Here is a 22699-nt window from a genome sequence, read left to right as displayed (position 1 = left end):
ACAAGTGCAACAAGCAAAGGAAACAACAAGATAGTAAGATTAAGGAGCGAGACAACCGAAGGGCGCGGAGACGAGGCGAGGTTTGTTTCCCGCAGTTCCTTCCACAATAGGAAGTACGTCTACGTTGAGGAGGTGCTAGCCTCACACAAGAGACTAGACGGCCACACCACTAAGGAAGGCCTCACCTTCTTCCTCGAGAGAGCTCCACGAAGGTGCTCCCCCTTCTCCACTAAGGCACCGGTCGAGGCGGTGATTCCTTCACAAGATTGGGGCGAGCTCCACACCACAAGGAGGCTCCCAACACCCTATGGATCTAGTACACACCAAACTAGCCTCCATAGCTGCACTTTCTCCAAGATCCCACCATAGGAACCCTACCACCAAGATCCACTAAGGAATAGCTAGTATTGGTGAAATCTCTCTTGGTAGAACTATATATCGGGGTCTCCTCCACCACTCCTCAAAGTTTGGGCAAGATTGGTTGGATGGTTGGGGAGATCCTCAAGGTTTAAGCTCAGCAACAATGGGGAGAGAGAGAGAGAGGAGAGATGAAAACGAGTTGGGGAAGAAGGGCCCTTAAATAGGCTCCTCCAAATCCAACCGTTATGCCCAGTTTTCGCCTAAGCGGTACTACCGCTTTGGGTAAGCGGTACTACCGCTCTGAGTTCGAAATCCCACAGATCTGGTCCACGTGGACACAGAGCGGTACTACCGCTCGCGGTACCGCTCGAGGTACCGCAATAGGATCCAAACCTTACTGGACTCAAAGCGGTACCGGAGCGGTACTGAAGCGGTACTGCCGTAACTAGTTACGGTACCTAACCGGTACCATGGGAGGTACTACCGCTCGTGAGCGGTACTACCGCTCCTCTTACCGCAGCGGTACCGTAACTCGTACTGTGGGTCCAATCAGCGCAGAACTTTAGAGCGGTACCGTGGGCGGTACTAGTAGGGGTAGCGGTACTACCTCTACTTGTACCGGTAGTACCGGTCTGGCGAAAACTGGTTTTCTCCCCTTTTTCACTCCAGCCATGTCACCTCGCGATACACACATAAAAACCAGAAAACCTATGAACTACGGTGAGATTACTCAAGTGTTGTCACCATGCACTTGCAAATCTAACAATGATATTCAAGGCACACGGTGAGATTACTCAAGTGTTGTCATCAAACACACAAAACCCGGGGTTTAGACTTTTCTCTTTCAGTTGACAACTAGCAGGGTAACCCGCGCATTTGCGCGCCTAGATTTACTTATGCTTATTTTGTTTATCATACGTATTAAATAGATCATGCCAATTTTCACTTTACTTTTTCGTTCTACTTTTTCCAAATGTATCTTCCTACTTATGGAAATTTACCAACATCTTAACCTAAACATTTCTAGCATGTATATATACTTGATCCTAGAGAACTTTTATATGCACGTATACATTAGGTAGCATTTTTTGTGTCTTCCGATTCACACAATGTCATGCCTCCAAATGATATTATGTGCTAGCTCATCTTTGTTTTATCGAGTATGTGGCTTGACCATCGATATAAGCTATTTCACATCTATTGGTATATGTCAGGTTTTTCTGTTTGTGGTGTAATGCTATTTCAAGGTTGTCTACACTGTAAAATACTTCACATGATTTCTTTGTTACAAAAATTTTCTTAATACATTAGCTGTTAGTCACATTTTCTGCCAACCATTTTTTTGCTAACATCTCTCTATAACCATTAGCACAGCTTGTTTTATTATTGTCCTCTTTTTTTTTTCTGTTTTGCTTTCAGTCTCCCGTATGGACAACCTCATCACCGAATTCAAATATTGGCTCACCATTATTCTACTCCGCCTCTTAGATGTATACTCATTGCTCGTAACATGTTCAGTCCTCCCTGATCCTATGTTATTTTTCAATGTACTTTTCTCTGTCAAATTCATGTGAACGTTATGTTCTTCAACACTTTTGTGTTCACTGATCTAACTAAACGATCCATGCAGATTGACAATCTTATGCCTGCTAGATTGACAACCAAAAAATAAATGTTTACTCCTTGCAAATTTTATCATACGCTTTGTTTTATATTCACATATAAATCGAACGAATAATTTTAATGAAAAGTAACAATTGAAAGCTTGTGGAATTTGTGAAAAACTAATAAATGTAATCTTTACTTTTAGGCTTGGATTATATATATATAACAAATAAACTATTATCCTTTACGATCTACCTAGTGAAAGTTATTATGTATATTTTTTATACTCACCTAACTCCAGATCATTATGCTAAGCTGCAGGTACGGTCTGCTTCGCACTGTGTTGATCGTCCACTCGTCCCGCTCCCATGCAGACATGCACGCATCCAGCGTTGATTAATCGTGCTGCCGCCCGGCGCCCGCGATGGATGTCCGGCAGATCGATGTGACCTCCTCGCTACTTGCATCAATCCATGACGACGGGGATGGCGCTGACCGCTCTGGACCTCGGCCAGAGACATCACACGTACATGGGCCTCCTGATCCATTAGTAGCTAAGCTAGCTGCAGCTTGTGCTTCTCGAATTTTGATGATGATCGTGTCCATCAGATCCGCCGTTAGTTAATCTTGATGCCGCTCGCAGCTGGCAAAATATCAATTCTAGAGAATATATCCGGTCGACCTTGGATACATCCAAGGAAGAGATCCTCAAAAAGCGTGTGATGAGAGACATGAGACGATGATGGTGCCGTGGAGCTGGCCTAGCAGACCCTCGTTCTAGATCTTGGTGCTATATATTCTAAAAGATACTAATTCGATCAGTGGATTAGATAATCAAATGATCGGATGTAAAGAAAACAGATGTGAAGGTTATCAAAGAAATCACCTGAGAAGTGTATCCTTCGGGGTAAAGGCAATATAAAGAGTGGTGAATTGCATCAGCCTGGACGGCCTACCGCGGCCCTGGCAGTGAAGCGTGGCGAGTATGGACTTCGGGTTGATGCTCACGATCTGACCCAAGAGAAATCTATCCACGCGGACACATGAGCAGTCACAAATAGCATGAGTACGTATGTCAATGTCTGGCTGGACTGCGCCGACGTGAAGAGAGGCAGATTGTGCTTCCTAGGGAAAACAAAGTTACCTGCTCCGTCGTTCTCTTGCTCATCTCTCTTTCAATAGTTCTACAAACCGAACATTAAGAGTCCAATCTAATCTATCAGCAGTTCCAATTTTTAATATTTAAAGGAGACACATATATTGCATAACCGATTAGAGTGGAAGGAAACAAACCTTAGACTACCATGGATACGGGAGTCATATGCATCGGCCATGCATGTTGGCCTAGAAGCAGCTTTGCCGGCCGGTGACGTTCGTATGCGCAGAAACATGTGGGGCGAGCTCGTCTACGTGATAGGGATGTGGCGGCAGGCCGTGAGGTGCAGCAGGGAGATATAACGCCAGACCGAGGACAGCGGAAGCCCTACATTTTTCTTAATAAAAAACCCTAGAATCTGGTTGTTGGATGGAAAACGCAACGTGCTTTGCATCTAATGCTACTTTTATCTTTCCACAATCAATCTGAACCGTTTCCTGCTTGGTGTGCTAAATCTGAGCCGTCGTTTGTTTGTTGTTTTAATTATATAATAGATTATCCATGAGATTTTACCAGAGCACAGTTTACAACAAGACACGGAATAAATAGGAAATTTCATCTAAATCCCTAACTTTTACATGGAAAACCCCACGGTGAAAGCAAGAAATGCGATCGGGTCCTTAACAACCACCGCCCAGATTGATCCTTAATGTCTACGCACGCTTCTATTCTTGTAGACAGTGTTGGGCCTCCAAGAGCAGAGGTTTGTAGAACAGCAACAATTTTCCCTTAAGTGAATCACCACAGGTTTATCGAACTCTGGGAGGTAGAGGTCAAAGATATCCCTCTCAAGCAACCCTGCAATTACGATACAAGAAGTTTCTTGTGTCCCCAACATACCTAGTACACTTGTCAGATGTATAGGTGCACTAGGTCAGCGAAGATATAGTAAGATGCAAGTGATATGGATGAATATGAGTGGTAGTAACAATCTGAAATAAGTATGGCAGCAAGTAAACATGCAGTAGAACAGTAAATAAACGGTGATTCGATATTTGGAAACAAGGCCTAGGGATGATACTTTCACTAGTGGACACTCTCAACAATGATCACATAAATAAATTACTTCTCTTCACTTGTGCTACTGTCTCACACTCTCTTGTTGGATAATAAACACCATTCATTGTGTAGGGCTATAAAAGCACACCTCAAGCCGGAGTAAACAAGCTCCACAACGTCCGGAGTTCATATTAAAGTAACCTCTAGAGTGCATAATAGACCGTTGCAATTTAGACCGAGTACTAACATAGCATACACACTGTCACCAATAGCTATGAAAGGGGGAATAGATCACATCAATACTATCATAGTAATAGTTAACTTCATAATCTACAAGAGATTACAATCATAACCTACGCCAAGTACTACATGATGCACACACTGTCAACTTTACATCATGGAGGAGGAATAGACTATTTTAATAACATCACTAGAGTAGCACATAGATTAATAGTGATACAAAGCTCATGATCACATAAAGATCACACCATTGGAGAGAGATGAACCACATAGCTACCGGTAGAGCCCTCAGCCTCGGGGGATAACTACTCCCTCCTCATCATGGGAGACAACAATGGCGATGAAGATGGCGGTGGTGTCGATGGAGATGACTCCGGGGGCAATTCCCCGTCCCGGCGGCGTGTCGGAACAGAGACTTCTGTCCCCCGAAACAAAGTTTCGCGATGGCGGCAGCGTCCCTGGAGTCTTTCTGGAGTTTCGTCCATTGGTATCGGGTTTTTAGGTCACGAGGGATAATATAGGCAAAGAGGCGGCGCGAGGGGGTGCCTGGGGGGCCCACCCCATAGGGCGGCGCGCCCCCCCTCTAGGCCGCGCCAGCCTATGGTCTGGAGGCCCTGGGCCTCCTCTCCGGCTCCCCTTCGGTGTTCTGGTCCATCTCGGTGAATTAAAATATTTGGCTTTTGTTTCGTCGAATTCCGAGAATATTGCCCGAACAGCCTTTCTGGAACCAAAAACAGCAGAAAATAGGAACTGGCACTTCGACATCTTGTTAATAGGTTAGTTCCGGAAAATGCATAAAATCATTATAAAGTGTGAGCAAAACATGTAGGTATTGTCATAAAACTAGCATGGAACATCAGAAATTATAGATACGTTGGAGACGTATCAAGCATCCCCAAGCTTAGTTCCTACTCGCCCTCGAGTAGGTAAACGATAACAAGGATAATTTCTGAAGTGACATGCTACTATCATAATCTTGATCATACTATTGTAAAGCATATGAGATGAATGAAGTGACTCAAGGTAATGGTAAAGATAATGACTAAACAACTGAATCATATAGCAAAGACTTTTCATGAATAGTACTTTCAAGACGAGCATCAATAAGACTTGCATAGGAGTTAACTCATAAAGCAATAAATTCTTAGTAGAAAGTTTTGAAGCAACACAAAGGAAGATATAAGTTTCAGCAGTTGCTTTCAACTTCAACATGTATATCTCATGGATAATTATCAACACAAAGTAATATGATGAATGCGAATAAGAAAGTATGTAGGAATCGATGCACACAGTTGACACAAGTGTTTGCTTCTAAGATAGAAAGAAATAGGTAAACTGACTCAACATAAATTAAAAGAAAGGCCCTTCGTAGAGGGAAGCATGGATTAAATCATGTGCTAGAGCTTTTTAAGTTTTGAAATCATATAGAGAGCATAAAAGTAAAGTTTTGAGAGGTGTTTGTTTTTGTCAACGAATGGTAGTGGGCACTCTAACCCCCTCATCAAACAGACTTTAAAAGAGCGGCTCCCAAGAAGGACGTTATCTCTGCCAGCAAGGTTGTCAACACCCGGATTTTTAAGTCCAGATGCCTATTATGTCATACATCGCAATTCCAGGAATATTGTTGTTGCGAGGCATAATAGTTAAGTATCACAGTCATCATTCATTACGAACCATAATGTCTTACAAATTGGAATCACATGATCTATATTACACGAATAGTTGATCTATTGATCAACGAACAAACACAAGTTCATAGCGGAAGCGTAAGATACAAGGACTCTCTAGTCCACAGGCCAACGCTTGACGTCGGAAGACTCCTAGTTGTTGTAGGCGTCCTGCTGGTCATCTCCTTGTTCATCTTCATACTCTGGCCATTTGAATAGCTAGGGACAAAGCCATGAGTACTTCAAGTACTCGCAAACTAATACTAATGTAAGTGCTAGACAATCTAGTAAGGTTTGCTAAGCTCTAGTTTATTTGCATAAAGCCAATTTTAGTTCACAAGTTTTTGAGTATAAGACTACTCATGTGCTAACTAACTCAAGTGGGAACATTAGTGTCATTCCCACCATTCCAGTGGTGATTTCAATTCAATTCACCACTTCACCATTTATTTCACCCATTTCATTTCAACATCATTTTCAAGAATTTGACATCGGAAACTGTATGGCCTTTCCAACCGTCCGTAACCGTGGACACGGCTATTCGAATAGATTGACACTCTGCAGAGGTTGCACACTTGTGCCACAACATTTGATTTCATCCGTCGGGATTACCCTGAATCATCGTAACACAGTACGCGGATCATCAACCATAACCTTTCACTTATAAATCCTAGTATGAGCACCTCTCCCCATGAGCTTGGCCTCCCAGTGAAGACCAACTGTCAACCTGGGAACTGCACAGGGCTTGGCCGTATAATTCACCTCAATTCACATCATTTCTCAACAACGGAGGCAGCCTCGGCATAACCCCTATGACGTGTGTTCAGAGGGAACCCATACTAAGATACATAAACTTCCAGTTAAGCCCTAACCATAATCAGGTATTGTGGGGGTACTCAATATTGGAAAGGTATCGCATTCAAACCAATATCATTTTTATCAAAAATCACCATCTTCTCTTGTTCACATTCACCTTCAAAATTCACTCAAGGAAATGATTCATCATTCCAAGGTTTCACAAATTCAGTTCAAATCCACATGTTCCATCTAGAGTAGTCAAGTTTTAATCATTAGCACTAGCTCTAAAACATGAGGGGTGCTATCTTTCTTTGCTTGATTGAGACTAACTTTACTACTCTAGTAAACTTCTTTACTTTGACCAAAGTTAACTATAAAAGTAACTTCTTGAGAAAACAAGTAAAAACTTGTAAGGTATAAACTTGGGATAGACTTATGTAAGAAAAGATAAGATTCATGGTGCCTTGCCCCAAAGGGCTTTGCACTTTGCAAGAATATTAGCTTGCCTTGGTAGTTCTCAAAGTTCTCCTCCTCCTCCTCCTCTTGGTAGCAACCTTCTTCCTCCGGGTATTCTCCGGTGCTAGTGTCTAAATTTAAATACGAGTATAATCACTCAACTAATTCAATGGATATTCCATACATCACATATATTCACACAAACTAATCTAAGCACACAATTAATCTAATTATGGTGCATTGGTTGTGTTGCTTGAGGAGAATTAACTTCCTTTTATTTGATATGTTAATGATAGTTTCCATAGGGTTCTTGAGAAATAACTTCCTCTCATTGAAATCTTCTTAAGATTTAATTTCTCACAATCATACAATGAACTTATATTGACCTAAGTCAAACATTCATTATCATCATTTGAGAAAATGATTTAAATGAGGTAGACCACCTCATACCATTTAATAATGCTACAAATGATTTAAATCTCCAAGTAATTCATATAAGAGAGTTTGGCCAGGGGTCCAAACATCACATGAATTCATATGGGACAAGATTTAAATGAAGTAGAATACTTCATATGATTTGCATAATAGTTTTGGACAATATCACTTAGATAAACTAGCCATATTGTCCATTAATTAAACTAGGGCATGATCATGCAAAGTGACCACACCATTTTCTTGCAGAAACAATTAGTGTAAGTCAAATGTGAGCTATTGGAGTTGGAATTAACTTAATATCTATTTTGGTTGATTTTTAATAATTATTTGAATAGGGAAAAGTCCCTGCCTTCTTCTTTTTATCAGATTAATTCTACAACAGATCTTAAAGTGGGATCAGTTGCATGTTGTAGATCTTTTTAGTAGCTTTCCAACAATATGAAATTTGTTAAACTTGGCCAAGCCAAACAGATTCTATGGATTTTCAAAGTTGGGTGCAGTATTGAATTTGTTTGAATTGAATTGAATCCAATTTGAATTATTGGGCTGGCGGGAAACGAGTTTGGGCCGAAACCAATTCAAACGCAGCAAATCGGCTCAGTAACGCATCCAGTGCGCGTGGGCTTGCTGACAGGGTGGGTCCCGCATGTCAGCGGTTGTTAAAACCCGAAACGGTATGACTTAACAGGGGGCGTTGGATTAGAATCGAATCGGACGGCTCACGTGCATCGTCGTCTCCGACGAGATGCCGTGGCTTCTCCGGCGAGCCTAGGGGGTTGGAGGGCTCACTGTGGCTCCAGCAAGGGTGGGCAGTGTGCGTGAGGTAGTTGTAGACGACGGCGAAGCAGCTGGTAGCAGTGGCGGAGCTCGAGGTGGCCTGGATCGACGGCGATTGCTCCAGGGCTTCCGCGGCTCCGATCTTCCGATTGGCCTTGCTCCGGCGATGATCGAGGTGGCTACTGGGTTGAGGTGAGGCAGTGGTGGATGGGGAACGAGATGGTGTGCTCCATGGCTTCCAGGGAACGCTCTATTTATAGAGGCGAGCAGGTGGTGCGGGGCAGTGGTAAGGTCGACAAGCGCGCGGTGATTCCGGCGAGCGGTTGGGCTAGGCAACGGGGCGGCAGTGTTCTCCTCGTCCAGGCGAAGTTGTAGGTGGTGGCGGCACGGTCGGGCGACGTCTGTGGGCGACGCATTGCTTCCGTGTCGAGCGGCGGCGTCTACGGGATCTTCTTCGTCGTCTCCGGCGGCGGCGGTCCAGGGTCGGGTCGAGCGCGTGTCTGGTGGGTCTGAGGTGTCACGGCAAGGCTCAACACGTTGCAAGCGGGGCCAGAGCGAGTGCGAGGTGGTGGGGTGGCGCGTGGCCAGTGTGCGTCCGCGACGTGCATGGTCGCGACGCGAGCGGCATGCTGGCGCGTTCTGCGCGCGTGTTCTCCGGTGAGTCTAGGGCGGCTATGGTGACGTGGTCGGTGCTAGGCGAGGTAGACGAGCGTGGTGGCAGCATTGGGCACCAGGGCCAGTGGTGGCGATGAAGGAGAAGAGGGGGAGCTCGACATGGCCGGCATGGTGGCATCATGGCCATGTGGTGGTCTCCCTAGGGTTGCTCTTAGGGTTGCTATGCATCATTAAGGGTGAGAGGGAACCAGGGGACCAAGTAGAGGGGTTTAGGGCAGGTTAGGGTAGTGTAGATCACTATTTGACATAGTGTCAAATAGTTCCATATTTGGAATTTGTCATTTTTGTCCAAATTTGAGTGAATTCAAATGGTTGACCAATTTGAATTGTGTGTGTTTAGTTGAGTTGTATTTGACCAGAGATGGTGAGAGGTGGTGGTGGAATTGTTTAATTCAAAGATTTGCAAAATTTGATAAGTGGGAGATTGTTCCACTTAATAAAATGTTGCAACTTTGGATGAGCATAGCATTTGATCTAAAAGGAATTTGGCATGGTGATCTTTACAAAAAGTGTTCACCTTGATGTTGTCTTGGATGAGGTGCAAAGAGTTGACAAAGTTTAGTTTGAAATTTTTTAATTGCAAGGGCTCAAAGTAGTGATCAGACTATAATTGGCAGATTTGACCATTATCATATGTGAGCCAAATTTGAATTTGAAAATCATTTTATTTGTTTTTCTTTGATTCTAAAAGTTGTAATAAGTGTTTAGTGACCTTGTTCAACTAATGGTGAAGACAAAATTGGTCTAGGGTCAAAATTTATAAAATATGGCATAAGCCATATGTGAGGGTTTTAGGGTTTTTCTTTTATTTGATTTCTTTCTCTTTTTGATTTCTTTGATTGGTGATCTTCTCGTGATCACATTAGGGTTTTTGAGTATAGCACATACATATAATAACAATCATCATGGCCTATCACTCAAATGCACAAGTCCTATGCATGGCACTATATGCAATTTAAAAAGTTTTTGTTGGTTTAAAATTTTGCTCTCTGGAATTCTTCTAACTTTCTTTTTATTGAAATTTGGGATGTTACAAACCCTTCCCCCTTATAAAAGATCTCGTCCCGAGATCTAAAAGAAAGTTAGGTACTAAAGAGATCTGGGTACTCCTTCTTCATGAAGTCTTCGCGTTCCCAGGTGGCTTCATCTTCAGTATGATTGCTCCACTGTATCTTCAGAAACTTGATACTTCGGGTGCGGGTGTGATTACCCACAAGTATAGGGGGTGTATCGTAGTATTTTCGATAAGTAAGAATGTCGATCCCAACGAGGAGCAGAAGGTGTTGACAAGCAGTTTCGATGAAGGATTCCCTGTAAATGCTCACAGACAAGTATTCAGGGGGTTTTGATGTAACAGTTGAATAAAGTACGAGTAAGTAAAGTGCGAGAGTAACAATTGCAGCGAGTGGCCCAATCCTTTTTAGCACAAAGGACAAGCCGGGTTGTTTACTTATAATGACCAAACGTTCTCGAGGACACACGGGATTTTAGTCTAGTGCTTTCGCTACATACGGCTAAATAATCTTCATTGTTATGATAAGTGTTGTGTGGGTGAACCTATGCTAATGTACCGCCCTTCCTAGGACTAATACATACTTGTGATTATACCCCTTGCAAGCATCCACAACTACAAGAAAGTAATTAAGAATAAATCTAACCACAGCCTTAAACTCTGAGATCCTGCTATCCCTCCTGCATCGATATACCAACGGGGGTTTAGGTTTCTGTCACTCCGGCAACCCCGCAATCGGCAAACGAGTACAAGATGCATTCCCCTAGGCCCATAAAGGTGAAGTGTCGTGTAGTCGACGTTCACACGACACCACTAGAAGAATGACACCACAACTTAAATATCATAACATTGAATATTACTCAACCATAATTCACTACTAACATTTAGACTTCACCCATGTCCTCAAGAACTAAACGAACTACTCACGAGACATCATATGGAACATGATCAAAGGTGATATGATGATGAATAACAATCTGAACATAAACCTTGGTTCAATGGTTTCACTCAATAGCATCAACAACAAGTAGAAATCGATACCGGGAGAGTTTCCCCTATCAAACAATCAAGATCAAACCCAAATTGCTACGGCGGTGACGGTGTCCAGCGGTGGAGACGGCGGTGATGATGGTGGAGATGATGATGATGGTGATGGAGATGATGTCCAGCTCGATGACGGTGACGATGGCGTCGATTTCCCCCTCCGGGAGGGAATTTCCCCGGCGGATTCCTGCCCGCCGGAGAGCTCTTTTCTCTCTGGTGTTCTCCGCCCCGCAGAGGCGGATGTGGCTCTTCGCGAGGTACCCTCTGGAGCTTAGGTCTTCAGGACGAAGGGTTTCGCGAAGAAAAGGAGGCGAAAGGGGCTGTGGGGCCCCCACACCACAAGGTGGCGCGGCCAGGCCATGGGCCGCGCCGGCCTGTGGTCTAGCCCCACCTTGGGCCTTCTCAGCTCCCCCTTCTGGCTTCCTTCGTCATCTGGAAAAATAGGATTTTTGGTATAATTTCCTTCCACAGTTGATCTTCCGAAATATTGCGTTCTGACGGTGCTTTTTCCAGCAGAATCCTGGCTCCGGTGCTTGATCCTCCAATAATGATGAAACATGCAAAATAGATGAAATAACATAAGTATTGTATCCAAATATGAAATATATCAATGAATAACAGCTAATTATGATACAAAATAGTGATGCAAATTGGACATATCAACTCCCCCCAAGCTTAGACTTCGCTTGTCCTCAAGCGAAACTGAACTCGGTAAACAGGACCACATGTTTATGGAGTGAAGAGTCGATAAATAAAATACGGACAAGAAGCATCATATTCATTCACACAAGGCATTCTAGTAAACAACTTCCTCATATAACTCAACTTGAAACAAGTATAAAGTAATCACAAATAAAGGTGCATAAGAAATCATAGTTGGTGATGGCAAACTTCGTTCTTGGTCAGAGAACAATTAACAGATTATACTTATCTCATTGAGCAGCGCTCTCATGTTAAAGTTTATATGGCACAACTTGCATACTCAATCATAATAGTCTCCTCATAATCATTGATAACTTGCAAAGTTATATTCATTCAGATAAAACTTGTACTAAACAAAGAAGAATAAAAGACATGATGAAGCAAATCACAATATAATGGTTTGATCACAACTACTCAAACGCTTGCTTGAGATGGAGGGAAATAGGTTTACTGACTCAACATAAAGTAAAAGATAGGCCCTTCGCAGAGGGAAGCAGGGATTAAATCATGTGCTAGAGCTTTTTCAGTTTTGAAATCATATAGAGATAATAAAAGTAACATTTTGAGAGGTGTTTGTTGTTGTCAACGACTGGTAGTGGGTACTCTAACCCCCTTTCCAGACAACCTCCAAAGAGCGGCTCCCATTTTATTTTTATTTTGTGTGGCACTCCTTCCAACCTTTCTTTCACAAACCATGGCTAACCGAATCCTCGGGTGCCTGCTGATGACGCGTAAAGCACACGCTCGTTGGGAACCCCAAGTGGAAGGTGTGATGCGTACAGTAGCAAGTTTCCCTCAGTAAGAAACCAAGGTTTATCGAACCAGTAGGAGTCAAGAAGCACGTTGAAGGTTGATGGCGGCGGGATGTAGTGCGGCGCAACACCAGGGATTCCGGCGCCAACGTGGAACCTGCACAACACAACCAAAGTACTTTGCCCCAACGAAACAGTGAGGTTGTCAATCTCACAGGCTTGCTGTAACAAAGGATTAACCGTATTGTGTGGAAGATGATTGTTTGCAGAAAACAGTAGAACAAGTATTGCAGTAGATTGTATTTCAGTAAAGAGAATTGGACCGGGGTCCACAGTTCACTAGAGGTGTCTCTCCCATAAGACGAACAGCATGTTGGGTGAACAAATTACAGTTGGGCAATTGACAAATAAAGAGAGCATGACCATGCACACACATATCATGATGAGTATAGTGAGATTTAATTGGGCATTACGACAAAGTACATAGACCGCCATCCAACTGCATCTATGCCTAAAAAGTCCACCTTCAGGTTATCATCCGAACCCCCTCCAGTATTAAGTTGCAAAGCAACATACAATTGCATTAAGTATGGTGCGTAATGTAATCAACAACTACATCCTTAGACATAGCATCAATGTTTTATCCCTAGTGGCAACAGCACAACACAACCTTAGAACTTTCTGTCACTGTCCCAGGTGTCAATGCAGGCATGAACCCACTATCGAGCATAAGTACTCCCTCTTGGAGTTACAAGCATCTACTTGGCCAGAGCATCTACTAGTAACGGAGAGCATGCAAGATCATAAACAACACGTAGATATAACTTTGATAATCAACATAACAAGTATTCTCTATTCATCGGATCCCAACAAACGCAACATATAGAATTACAGATAGATGATCTTGATCATGTTAGGCAGCTCACAAGATCCGACAATGATAGCACAATGGGGAGAAGACAACCATCTAGCTACTGCTATGGACCCATAGTCCAGGGGTAGACTACTCACACATCACACCGGAGGCGACCATGGCGGCGTAGAGTCCTCCGGAGATGATTCCCCTCTCGGCAGGGTGCCGGAGGCGATCTCCTGGATCCCCCGAGATGGGATCGGCGTTGGCAGCGTCTCTGGAAGGTTTTCCGTATCGTGGCTCTCGGTACTGGGGGTTTCGTCACGGAGGCTTTAAGTAGGCGGAAGGGCAAGTCAGGAGGGGGCACAGGGGCCCCACACCATAGGCCGGCGCGGCCAGGGGGTGGGCCGCGCCGCCCTAGGGTTTGGGCACCCTGTGGCCCCACTTCGTTTCGTCTTCGGACTTCTGGAAGCTTCGTGGAAAAATAGGCCCCTGGGCGTTGATTTCGTCCAATTCCGAGAATATTTCCTTACTAGGATTTCTGAAACCAAAAACAGCAGAAACAAAGAATCGACACTTCGGCATCTTGTTAATAGGTTAGTTCCAGAAAATGCACGAATATGACATAAAGTGTGCATAAAACATGTAGATAACATCAATAATGTGGCATGGAACATAAGAAATTATCGATACGTCGGAGACGTATCGGCATCCCCAAGCTTAGTTCTACTCGTCCCGAGCAGGTAAAACGATAACACAGATAATTTCTGGAGTGACATGCCATCATAACCTTGATCATACTATTTGTAAAGCATATGTAGTGAATGCAGCGATCAAAACAATGTATATGACATGAGTAAACAAGTGAATCATAAAGCAAAGACTTTTCATGAATAGCACTTCAAGACAAGCATCAATAAGTCTTGCACAAGAGTTAACTCATAAAGCAATAATTCAAAGTAAAGATATTGAAGCAACACAAAAGAAGATTAAGTTTCAGCGGTTGCTTTCAACTTGTAACATGTATATCTCATGGATATTGTCAACATAGAGTAATATAATAAGTGCAATAAGCAATTATGTAGGAATCAATGCACAGTTCACACAAGTGTTTGCTTCTTGAGATGGAGAGAAATAGGTGAACTGACTCAACATTGAAAGTAAAAGAATTGTCCTCCATAGAGGAAAAGCATCGATTGCTATATTTGTGCTAGAGCTTTGATTTTGAAAACATGAAACAATTTTGTCAACGGTAGTAATAAAGCATATGCATCATGTAAATTATATCTTATAAGTTGCAAGCCTCATGCATAGTGTACTAATAGTGCCCGCACCTTGTCCTAATTAGCTTGGACTACCTGGATTATCACCGCAATACATATGCTTTAACCAAGTATCACAAAGGGGTACCTCTATGCCTTTGTACAAAGGTCTAAGGAGAAAGCTCGCATTTGGATTTATCGCTTTTGATTATTCTCAACTTAGACATCCATACCGGGACAACATAGACAACAGATAATGGACTCCTCTTTTAATGCTTTAAGCATTCAACAACAATTAATTCTTTTCTCATTAGAGATTTGAGGATGTTTGTCCAAAACTGAAACTTCCACCATGGATCATGGCTTTAGTTAGCGGCCCAATGTTCTTCTCTAACAATATGCATGCTCAAACCATTCAACTCAGTGTAGATCGCCCTTACTTCAGACAAGACGAACATGCATAGCAACTCACATGAAATTCAACAATGGAAAGTTGATGGCGTCCCCAGTAAACATGGTTATCGCACAACAAGCAACTTAATAAGAGATAAAGTGCATAATTACATATTCAATACCACAATAGTTTTTAAGCTATTTGTCCCATGAGCTATATATTGCAAAGGTGAATGATGGAATTTTAAAGGTAGCACTCAAGCAATTTACTTTGGAATGGCGGAAAATACCATGTAGTAGGTAGGTATGGTGGACACAAATGGCATAGTGGTTGGCTCAAGTATTTTGGATGCATGAGAAGTATTCCCTCTCGATACAAGGTTTAGGCTAGCAAGGCTTATTTGAAACAAACACAAGGATGAACCGGTGCAGCAAAACTCACATAAAAGACATATTGTAAACATTATAAGAATCTACACCGTCTTCCTTGTTGTTCAAACTCAATACTAGAAATTATCTAGACCTTAGAGAAACCAAATATGCAAACCAAATTTTAGCATGCTCTATGTATTTCTTCATTAATGGGTGCAAAGCATATGATGCAAGAGCTTAATCATGAGCACAACAATTGCCAAGTATCACATTACCCAAGATATTAATAGCAATTACTACATGTATCATTTTCCAATTCCAACCATATAACAATTTAACGAAGGAGAAACTTCGCCATGAATACTATGAGTAGAAACCAAGGACATACTTGTCCATATGCTACAGCGGAGCGTGTCTCTCTCTCATAAAGTGAATGCTAGGATCCATTTTATTCAAACAAAACAAAAACAAAAACAAACCGACGCTCCAAGAAAAAGCACATAAGATGTGATGGAATAAAAATATAGTTTCAGGGGAGGAACCTGATAATGTTGTCGATGAAGAAGGGGATGCATTGGGCATCCCCAAGCTTAGACGCTTGAGTCTTCTTGATATATGCAGGGGTGAACCACCGGGGCATCCCCAAGCTTAGAGCTTTCACTCTCCTTGATCATGTTGCATCATACTCCTCTCTTGATCCTTGAAAACTTCCTCCACACCAAACTCGAAACAACTCATTAGAGGGTTAGTGCACAATAAAAATTAACATATTCAGAGGTGACACAATCATTCTTAACACTTCTGGACATTGCATAATGCTACTGGACATTAGTGGATCAAAGAAATTCATCCAACATAGCAAAAGAGGCAATGCGAAATAAAAGGCAGAATCTGTCAAAACAGAACAGTTCGTATTTACGAATTTTAAAATGGCACCAGACTTGCTCAAATGAAAATGCTCAAATTGAATGAAAGTTGCGTACATATCTGAGGATCATGCACGTAAATTGGCTTAATTTTCTGAGCTATCTACAGGGAGGTGGACCCAGATTCGTGACAGCAAAGAAATCTGGAACTGCGCAGTAATCCAAATCTAGTACTTACTTTTCTATCAACGGCTTAACTTGGCACAACAAAACACAAAACTAAGATAAGAAGAGGTTTCTACAGTAGTAAACAACTTCCAAGACACAAAATAAAAACAAAGTACTGTAGGTAAAAACATGGGTTGTCTCCCATAAGCGCTTTTCTTTAACGCCTTTCAGCTAGGCGCAGAAAGTGTGTATCAAGTATTATCAAGAGACGAAGTGTCAATATCATAATTTGTTCTCATAATAGAATCAAAAGGTACCTTCATTCTCTTTCTAGGGAAGTGTTCCATACCTTTCTTGAGAGGAAATTGATATTTTATATTACCTTCCTTCATATCAATAATAGCACCAACAGTTCGAAGAAAAGGTCTTCCCAATATAATGGGACAAGATGCATTGCATTCAATATCCAAGACAACAAAATCAACGGGAACAAGGTTATTGTTAACGGTAATACGAACATTATCAACTTTACCCAAAGGTTTCTTTGTAGAATGATCAGCAAGATTAACATCCAAATAACAATTTTTCAGCGGTGGCAAGTCAAGCATATCATAAATTTTCTTAGGCATAACAGAAATACTTGCACCAAGATCACATAAAGCATTACAATCAAAATCTTTAACCTTCATCTTAATGATGGGCTCCCAACCATCCTCTAGCTTTTTAGGAATAGAGGCTTCACGCTCTAGTTTCTCTTCTCTAGCTTTAATGAGAGCATTTGTAATATGATGCGTGAAAGCCAAATTTATAGCACTAGCATTAGGACTTTTAGCAAGTTTTTGCAAGAACTTTATAACTTCAGAGATGTGGCAATCATCAAAATTCAAACCACTATAATCTAAAGCAATGGGATCATCATCCCCAATGTTGGAAAAAAATTTAGCAGCTTTATCACAGGCAGTTTCAGCAGTTTTAGCAATTTCAGGCAGTTTTTCGCGCTTTGCATTAGAGGTCGAAACATTGCTAACACCAATTCTTTTATTAGTATTAGTAGGAGGTGCAGCAACATGTGTAGCATTAGCATTACTAGTGGTGGTAATAGTCCAAACTTTAGCTACATTCTTCTCTTTAGCTAGTTTTTCATTTTCTTCTCTATCCCACCTAGCACGCAGTTCAGCCATTAATCTTATATTCTCATTAATTCTAACTTGAATGGCATTTGCTGTAGTAACAATTTTATTATGATGATTTTCATTAGGCAAAACTTTTGATTTCAAAAGATCAACATCAGCAGCAAGACTATCGACTTTAGAAGCAAGTATATCAATTTTCCCAAGCTTTTCTTCAACAGATTTGTTAAAAGCAGTTTGTGTACTAATAAATTCTTTAAGCATGGCTTCAAGTCCAGGGGGTGAACTCCTATTATTGTTGTAAGAATTCCCATAAGAATTACCATAGCCGTTGCCATTATTATAAGGATATGGCCTATAGTTGTTACTAGAATTGTTCCGGTAAGCATTGTTGTTGAAATTATTATTTTTAATGAAGTTTACATCAACATGTTCTTCTTGTGCAACCAATGAAGCTAATGGAACATTATTAGGATCAATATTAGTCCTATCATTCACAAGCATAGACATAATAGCATCAATCTTATCACTCAAGGAAGAGGTTTCTTCGACAGAATTTACCTTCTTACCTTGTGGAGCTCTTTCCGTGTGCCATTCAGAGTAGTTGATCATCATATTATCAAGAAGCTTTGTTGCTTCACCAAGAGTGATGGACATAAAGGTACCTCCAGCAGCTGAATCCAATAAATTCCGTGAAGAAAAATTTAGTCCTGCATAGAAGGTTTGGATGATCATCCAAGTAGTCAGTCCATGGGTTGGGCAATTTTTAACCAGAGATTTCATTCTTTCCCAAGCTTGAGCAACATGTTCAGTATCTAATTGTTTAAAATTCATTATGCTACTCCTCAAAGATATAATTTTAGCAGGGGGATAATATCTACCAATAAAAGCATCCTTGCATTTAGTCCATGAATCAATACTATTCTTAGGCAGAGACAGCAACCAATCTTTAGCTCTTCCTCTTAATGAGAAAGGGAACAATTTTAGTTTAATAATATCACCATCTACATCTTTATATTTTTGCATTTCACATAGTTCAACAAAATTATTAAGATGGGCAGCAGCATCATCAGAACTAACACCAGAAAATTGCTCTCGCATAACAAGATTGATAAAGCAGGTTTAATTTCAAAGAATTCTGCTGTAGTAGCAGGTGGAGCAATAGGTGTGCATAAGAAATCATTATTATTTGTGGTTGTGAAGTCACACAACTTAGTATTTTCAGTGTTGGCCATTTTAGCAACAGTAAATAAAGCAAACTAGATAAAGTAAATGCAAGTAAACTAATTTTTTTTGTGTTTTTGATATAGCAAACAAGATAACAAATAAAGTAAAACTAGCAACTAATTTTTTTGTATTTTGATTTAGTGCAGCAAACAAAGTAGTAAATAAAACTAAGCAAGACAAAAACAAAGTAAAGAGATTGAGAAGTGGAGACTCCCCTTGCAGCGTGTCTTGATCTCCCCAGCAACGGCGCCAGAAATTTAGCTTGATGACGCGTAAAGCACACGCTCGTTGGGAACCCCAAGTGGAAGGTGTGATGCGTACAGCAGCAAGTTTCCCTCAGTAAGAAACCAAGGTTTATCGAACCAGTAGGAGTCAAGAAGCACGTTGAAGGTTGATGGCGGCGGGATGTAGTGCGGTGCAACACCAGGGATTCCGGCGCCAACGTGGAACCTGCACAACACAACCAAAGTACTTTGCCCCAACGAAACAGTGAGGTTGTCAATCTCACCGGCTTGCTGTAACAAAGGATTAACCGTATTGTGTGGAAGATGATTGTTTGCAGAAAACAGTAGAACAAGTATTGCAGTAGATTGTATTTCAGTAAAGAGAATTGGACCGGGGTCCACAGTTCACTAGAGGTGTCTCTCCCATAAGACGAACAGCATGTTGGGTGAACAAATTACAGTTGGGCAATTGACAAATAAAGAGAGCATGACCATGCACATACATATCATGATGAGTATAGTGAGATTTAATTGGGCATTACGACAAAGTACATAGACCGCCATCCAACTGCATCTATGCCTAAAAAGTCCACCTTCAGGTTATCATCCGAACCCCCTCCAGTATTAAGTTGCAAAGCAACAGACAATTGCATTAAGTATGGTGCGTAATGTAATCAACAACTACATCCTTAGACATAGCATCAATGTTTTATCCCTAGTGGCAACAGCACAACACAACCTTAGAACTTTCTCACATCACTTGTCCCGGTGTCAATGCGGGCATGAACCCACTATCGAGCATAAGTACTCCCTCTTGGAGTTACAAGCATCTACTTGGCCAGAGCATCTACTAGTAACGGAGAGCATGCAAGATCATAAACAACACGTAGATATAACTTTGATAATCAACATAACAAGTATTCTCTATTCATCGGATCCCAACAAACGCAACATATAGAATTACAGATAGATGATCTTGATCATGTTAGGCAGCTCACAAGATCCGACAATGATAGCACAATGGGGAGAAGACAACCATCTAGCTACTGCTATGGACCCATAGTCCAGGGGTAGACTACTCACACATCACACCGGAGGCGACCATGGCGGCGTAGAGTCCTCCGGGAGATGATTCCCCTCTCCGGCAGGGTGCCGGAGGCGATCTCCTGGATCCCCCGAGATGGGATCGGCGTTGGCGGCGTCTCTGGAAGGTTTTCCGTATCGTGGCTCTCGGTACTGGGGGTTTCGTCACGGAGGCTTTAAGTAGGCGGAAGGGCAAGTCAGGAGGGGGCACAGGGGCCCCACACCATAGGCCGGCGCGGCCAGGGGGTGGGCCGCGCCGCCCTAGGGTTTGGGCACCCTGTGGCCCCACTTCATTTCGTCTTCGGACTTCTGGAAGCTTCGTGGAAAAATAGGCCCCTGGGCGTTGATTTCGTCCAATTCCGAGAATATTTCCTTACTAGGATTTCTGAAACCAAAAACAGCAGAAAACAGCAACTGGCACTTCGGCATCTTGTTAATAGGTTAGTTCCAGAAAATGCACGAATATGACATAAAGTGTGCATAAAACATGTAGATAACATCAATAATGTGGCATGGAACATATGAAATTATCGATACGTCGGAGACGTATCACCTGCCAACAATCTCATACCATGAAGGAGTGCCTTTTTATTTTGGTTTTATTATGATGATGACACTCCCCCCCCCAACCTTTGCTTACACAAGCCATGGCTAACCGAATCCTTCGGGTGCCGTCCATCAATCACATACCATGGAGGAGTGTCTATTTAGTTTAATTAATTTGGGACTGGGAATCCCATTGCCAGCTCTTTTTGCAAAATTATTGGATAAGCGGATGAAGCCACTAGTCCATTGGTGAAAGTTGCCCAACAAGATTGAAAGATAAAACACCACATACTTCCTCATGAGCTATAAAACATTGACACAAATAAGAGATAATAAGTTTTGAATTGTTTAAAGGTAGCACACGAAGTATTTACTTGGAATGGCAGAAAATACCATGTAGTAGGTAGGTATGGTGGACACAAATGACATAGGTTTGGACTAAGGTTTGGATGCACGAGAAGTATTCCCTCTCAGTACAGGTTTTTGGCTAGCAAGGTTACTTAGCAAGCATAAGAGTTGAGGGAAACAAACAAATATACATGTGATAGAAACAATCATGCATCTTCCTTGTAAGCACAAACAATTTTAACTTCAGAATAATAAGCTATGATCTAACAAGAAAGAAAGACAATGAAACAACTACATGTATTTCTCTTTTCTACTTAAACCTCAAAGTGTTGTTGCTATTGACCAATGCTAAGTTTGCCAAAACCAAATAGATTTATTCAATGCTCCCAAAGTGATACCAATACTAACAACAAGGTAAATCATATAATAGAGATTGCAAACTAAAATAAGATGTGCAATATGTAAATGATAAGACTTCTCATTAATATTCCATAACGACAACTCACACCAAGGGATACATAGACAACCAACTAAAGGAGAGATAATTCCAAACTGCAACCCACCTTATATGATAACTTCCCTACTCATGATATGACACTACTTGACAGTAAAAAGTAAAAGGTAGTGATAATGTGATACCGCGGCACTCCCCCAAGCTTGGAACAAACCAAGGGGATGCCAATACCGATGATGAATTACTCCTTCGGCGATGGTGGTGATGAATTCCTGACAAGCTTCTCAATAAGCTCCTGAAGCTCATCAATCTTGTATGTGAGATTGCGAATCATCTCTGAATTGTGCTCGACGCGGTTAAGAAGTCTGTCCGACGGCGAGTCCCAACTCTTGGAGTTATTTCCCCACTCTTCACCCCCAGGCTTCCTCCTTCCTGCAGTGTTAGAGCGATCTATATCCCAATTGCTAGGCAATGCTGCCTTGGGAGTCCCTTCAATTTGATTATTGAAAATTAGATTGTGGAAGGGATGGTGAATGCCTGATAAAGATGTTTTCGGAGCTAGGTAATGACGTGGAACCGCTCCTCCAGTGCGAATTCTTGCGCTCTTGTTTGCACTAAAAGGGTTGTCCACCACCTTGATGCTTGCGATGGTAGCACGCGGGTGTGCGCGCGAATCTTCCTCCACCTCTTCTTCATCCTCTTCCTTGACGTCCTTGTCCTCCTCTTTCCACCCAAGATCTCGATTATCTTCATCCGGAAACTCCTTGCCCTTGTTCTTGGAGACCATGGTGCTTCTAAACTGAAAACAGATCCCGGCGTAAACAGCTCGAAACAAAACACGTCGAGAGAACGATATACGGACCTCCAGGGGTCCGGGGATTATATAGCAAAAATTTTCACGACAAAAGGAAAGTACCGGATCGAACCGTAGTCGGAAAGGGGCGACGAGGCGGCGGACCATAGGTCGGCGCGGGCCCAGGTCAGGCCGCGCCGGCCTATGGTGGCACGCCCTCGTGCGTCTTTTCCACTCCGTTTCGATCTCGTAATTTTTCATATTTTCCAAAAACAGCAAAAATATTGTTCGGAAAGTAAATT

This window comes from Lolium perenne, chromosome 5, assembly GCF_019359855.2.
Source record: "Lolium perenne isolate Kyuss_39 chromosome 5, Kyuss_2.0, whole genome shotgun sequence".
Taxonomy (NCBI): domain Eukaryota; kingdom Viridiplantae; phylum Streptophyta; class Magnoliopsida; order Poales; family Poaceae; genus Lolium; species Lolium perenne.
Note: the sequence above shows the minus strand (reverse complement) of the source record.